Source organism: Vigna unguiculata, chromosome 4 (genome assembly GCF_037176805.1).
Source record: "Vigna unguiculata cultivar grain cowpea cultivar isolate G323 ecotype 2 chromosome 4, ASM3717680v1, whole genome shotgun sequence".
In the NCBI taxonomy this organism is placed as follows: domain Eukaryota; kingdom Viridiplantae; phylum Streptophyta; class Magnoliopsida; order Fabales; family Fabaceae; genus Vigna; species Vigna unguiculata.
The window spans coordinates 9,780,681-9,786,680 of NC_140795.1; positions in this window are offsets into that span (position 1 = coordinate 9,780,681).

Genomic DNA, 6,000 nt, shown 5'->3' on the forward strand with positions numbered 1-6,000 from the left:
GCTTGAAGATTTGAGCTTAACTTGAAGATTATTTGACAGAGAATAAGTGTCTTGTGTCTGTCTGCAATATTTTAATTTGTTAAAAAGGTTTTTAATGGGTTAATTGGCTTGTTATTATAGTTCTGGTATTAACATATTCAATCAACTGATTTCACTTAAGTCACGTGAAATCAATAGTTTGAACAGACAAATCATCCTGTTGAATATGTTAACTCAAACTATAAAGCCTTTTTTTTCAAAGAGGTCAGTGATAAAATCATTTTGAGTGTGAAATCAGCCTGAAATCTCTAGAAATCTCGTCCTCGCTGAATTACACAATGCTACAAACGTTAGTGAATTGCTTCTTAGAGTCTTGGAGCCTTTGTGGCTTTGTGTGGGTGCCTTGCAGAAAGCGTTTGGTAGGCTAGGAAGAGCCATCACCAAGGTTTTGTCTTTCTTGGGTATCTCTGGGTGTTTCCTAGTGTGATTCCATATCTACAAGTGGGAGTCTTGTTGTGCTGAATTAGATTATTGTGGGATTCAAGAATCTTGATGTGATTTTTGTTTGTCAAAAGTGTAATCTTGTGAGGATTGTGTAAAACTTTTGATATTGTGAAAATTCAAGCTAAGGTTGTCTTGACTAGCTAGATGTAACTCTATTATTAGTTAACTAGTATAAAATATTTTATGCATTGGTTTTATTGTTATTCTCTTAATTTATCTTTGATAAAATCTTCAAGAAAACCATTTTAATCAATCTTTTTGTATAATTTAGATGCCTTAATGTAATGTGTTGTTAAAACATTATACTGTGAATTGGAATTAATCTTGATTGAGAGTTTGATTATATTATATGTTTTGTGTTAATTGTGTTTTATGCATAATTTTTCCAGTTTCTCAACTTGTTGATCCTGTTTCTTATTTGATTGAATTATGTTGATATCACTGTATGCTTCTCTTTTAAGTGATTTTAATCTACTAATTCTTTTTTTAATCGGTTAAAATGTATATTCCAGATTTGATAGATTGCTAGAGACTTGATCAATTCAATTCAAACATTTTCTTAAGAGTTTAAAATTGAACCTAATTTTCAAAAAGAGTCAATTCAAAACCCTCTCCCCCTACCACTCTTTCTTGACTAAGAACATCTTTTACATCTTACACATATGTCATGAAATGTTAATTGTGTAGATACCATAAACAATACTTTTAATTTGAAGAAAGGTCAAATTAGAAATATTAAAATTCTAAATGTAATTGATACAAGTTACATAAAATGGTTATGGATAGAGATAAAACATATTATTCCCAATATTTTCTTTTCTTTTCATCCCATCAGAAAAAAAAAAAAAAAACTCCGAACAGAATCTAAGGTGCTTTACATTTCTCGTGACTAATGTCATCACCTTCATTGTTCCCTAATAACAAATCCAGGTATGCTTTTGTATTCTATTTTCATTTTCAATTGGAAAATGGTTCATAAAAATTAATATTTGATTTTGTTGTCATTTTAGATCTATATGAAAAGCATATTCTAACAAAAACAATTAAAACTCAACCCAACCCAAAATATTTGACTTGAAGTGATAGATTTATATACTCAATTCAATAAAACATGAACTCCAATATCACAACATGATTTCCTTATCCTAACGGAATACTCTTTTTTCTTCTTCGAATTCTCCACGTTTCGTGCAGATTCTAGAGTCCGTGTCTTCCATATTTTATATTCTAATTCTTGAAAACTTTATAATGTGCTTTTAGAGGGATAAAGACTTCCTCTTTAATAAATAAAACCAAAAACTTTGAAGCATGTATTGTCATTTTCATACAAGAATATTGTACTAATTATGCACAAAAAATCTTTATTAGTAATAGAAATATTAAATCATACTCAAATATTCGAAGAATAAAGTTATCAAGTATTTTGTATATACTATAAATTTAGCATTCATGGTAGAAATATTAGAATGATCAAACTTGTATATGTCTTCGATATATCAATAATTTTCATATATGATTTAATGAATTAACCGTCATGTAATAATGTAAATGTATTTCTTGTGTCTAGTTAGTTAATTAATAAAATTAACTTTTAATATACTTTGAAATTAATTATTATTTTTCTTTAATTAGTATACAACATAAATTACTAATTACAGGTCATTTTCAAAATAAAAAAATATAAAATATTTGTTATATTAGCCTTTATTAGAATAATCTCTCTTACTTTAATTAGTAGTGGGTAAAAGAAAAACTATTTTAAATGTTCCAAGTATTTTATTAATGTCGGAGTAGTTTCGAAAAAATAATTTAAAACATATATAATATTATAAAGTAAATTAACCAAAAATTTTAACTTTGTGAACTAGTTAGTTGAGTCCTATAAAAAATATTAAAGAAGAATATAAAAGTTACAAATTTTATTGGGATTTGTAATTTATTAACAATATTAAAAGGTTTTATTCTCTATTAGTACACATTTTATAATTTTTTTTTCTCCAGTATAATTGTTTCTTTTATGTAATTCGTACGACTTTGTTATATTTAAAACTTTTTTTTAACGTAGTGATTTTGTCATAGATAGATAGTATAAAGAGTATTTGTAATGTTCACTTTTTATGTCCCTAATGATTAAGGGTCTAACCTATTCTGTTGGGTTTAAGGTCAGTCCATAAAGTATCCCAAAATTATTTTCAAGTCCTAATTTTTCTCATTTTACCCATTCTCAAAAGACAGGAACCTTTCCCTTCCAGTGCTGAAGCAAAGAGTTCTGTTAGGGCATAACATAACTTTCCTTCTATGGATTTGTTGAACACTCCCTCACCGGGTAAGTAGGACTTGAATCTCAAGCTCCCTTGTTGTTCCTTTTCTGTTTCCAGATTTTGATTCCACGTTGGTCCCCATTGTAGTCTCATCTTTGTTCACGTACGGTCTGTTTTCAACTCTGTAAGCTGCTATTGTTTTTGTGCTAGTTCAAATTTGGGCGGGAAATTTTCGTCGGTAAATTTGTCGGTAAAGAAAATTTGTATTACCGACGGATTTTTCTGTCGGTAAATAAAATTTTTGTTACCAATGGATATTTTTGTCGGTAATTAAAATTTGAGAATCCGTCGGTAATTTAAATTTATCGACAAAAATATATCCGTCGGTAAAATTTCGTCGGTAATTTCAATTTTTTTTGTAGTGTTACTCTCTTCGAGTTAGTGTTTAACCAAGGTAAGGGAAGCTGGGGTTTCGTCATTTTTAATTTATTTTGCATGTTTGGTCTGTTTTACGTTATGGATGCTTGATTTAGGTTGTTTGTCGTGAGAAAATACATTGCTTGTTGATGTGATTTGAATCTGGCTTTGCATGTGTGAGAGCTGGTGGGTTCTGCTGAACTCGCCATGCGAGTGGAGTGGTCGCCCAAACGAAAAGCTCTCACTTAAGCGAGGAGCTCTCGTTTGAGCAAGAACAGCTGCAACCCATCCCTCTCTGTTTTGAGGACTCGCCTAAGCGAATGCCACACGCCTGACCGAGAGGAATCTCGTCTGAGCGAGATGGACTAGCTTGAACGAGACCTCGACGTGCCCTGCTTATAATCTCGTCTAGGCAAGAGCTAGTAGCTATAGCGAGGGGTTCCTCTCGCCTGAGCGAGATTGACAGTGTTGAGTGGATAATTGTATGTTTCTAATGATTGGTTGGTTTGTTGCTTTAAAAAGTTTATGTATGATGCCTTGTATGTTCTATATAATGTAATGGGATTGGAATTGATGAGTTTGGTATGAATAAATGCATGAATCATGGTTGGTTGGTTGGATAGGCATGAGATTGTTATGCTTGATAAATCTATGGTTGGTTGGAGAGACATAGTTATGGTATGAGATTGACGTAATTCCATGAAACTCTTGGTGAGATTTCATGGTGGTGTTGGATGTGATGGATCTAATTTCATGAATCTCTTGGTGAGATTTCATGGTGGTGCCATAGTGTATATAATTAGGTAAGGATTCAAGTAAGGATTGCATCCTGAAACTCTAAAGAGTTAGTTAGTCTCACGTAGAGCGGACTACTCAAGTGGTGAGAGTAGCAAGAGGCCCTAGTCTTTGGCAGGATAATGACCTTATATGTGTGAAGGCTAATCTTGTGCGTGGTAGGGTGAAACCCATTTGCAATGGCTCTGCAGAGTAGTATTGACCACCACAAGTGCAAGCATCCAGTAAATCTGACCGATTATATGTATTCGGATAAATTAAGTCTTAAAGTCTTGTTGTTTACTATCACATGCTTGGTTGATCGATGTGTTATTGACTTTTAAATTGCATGCTTAATTGTATGATATAAACCTTTACTCTAGCTTACCCTTCTTGCTTATGTTTGTCTTCTTGTGTGGTTTTCTTTTTTACAATGATCACTAATTTCTTTGTGTGAGCAAATATGGGAAACCCTGGTGATCGCAACGACGATGAAATGTTGGAGCGTAGTGGTCATGCGTTGATGTTGAACTCACTGTTGAGCTCATAGTTGGAGGACTTTTGTAGTTTTGTAATCTCTTGCTCGATGAGCAAGCTTTTGAATATATGTTAAACCTTTTATATTTATGTTTTGGCATTGTGTAGTGTCTCTGTTTCCTTGTTGGTATATTTGGATGACCATAAAATTTTTTATACTTTAAATATCGTGCTCTTTAGATATTATAAATTATGCGATATTTTATTTAATTAGATTTATCTATTAAATGAAATGTTACGGTGTTGATTCTTTTACATTAACACAAAATTGAGATTTATAGTTAAATAATATATATTTCAATTTTTAGTTCATTTCGTAATTACTTTTTTATTTCTTTATACAATGAGAATGTTATTTTTTTTAGAATATGGAGTTTTATTACAATTTTATTTTCAAAAGACAGTTTTAAAAATTTGAAAGAGAAAAATATGTTTAAATTATTCTTTATCTTTATTTTTTTAAAGGATGTGGAATGATTGAATGTATTAAAATTATGTATATATTGAAACAATTCAGTCAAGTAAATCAATGAAAAGATCTAGATGAAATTCAAGTGGAACTTGGGAACGATCAAAAGGAGGTTCATAATTCAATATTAAATATGATAAGCAGAATAAAGCTCATTAGATCAAGTTAGAAAAAAAAAAAAAGTAAATGACTTGCACGTAACGTATCCTATTTCGTATAGGATCTAGCGTTTTCAAGTATATCTAAACATAAAAAGGGCACAAGTAAGAACAACCACATAAGAATAATTTTCTAGCACAATTTTTGTATTGTAGAGGCTCGATTAATTTAAGTTTTCTTTTCTTCAAAAGTACTGTAAAGTAAAGGAATTATTTAAACATTTTCATATTTTTAATAATTAAAGCTAACTTCAGGAAAATGGTGATAATTGGCTTTCATATTTTCCCCGCAAAAATGAGTTAAAAAATAACTAGGATAATCTGAGAAACTTACCCTTTAACTAAATAGCAATGTATAGAGTCTACTGATCCCATTATAATTTATGAAAAGATACGATACAAATTGCAATTATAAATAGTTATTTAACTTTGAAAATAATTCAGAAACAACATATTCACAGTTTTATGAACTTAAGTTAATTTTTGCATAAAATCTTTAGATAAGAATAAATTTATTCAGTACACATATTTTGATGTAAAAATAAGAATAATATACATATTTTTATTTTAGTACAGTATATAAAAAACTTCAATTTTATAGTAAAAAGTTAATTACGTTAATTTTTATTAATAATTAATCACTATAAATTTTATCTTTAACAGTTTTTCCATGTTTTTGTTTTCTAAAAAAGAAAACTAACGATTATTCTTATACAATTAATTTTTAAAGGCCTTCTATCCTTTTGTTTCTTTGTTTTATCAATGTAAATCTTAAAATTCTTAATAGCGTTCTCAATGTAAAGATCATCAAACTCGTGTTAAGTTATCTCAATTATTAATAGATTTTAAACAAAATTAACCAAAATAAAAAATAATGATTTAAAATATACACTTTTTGTTT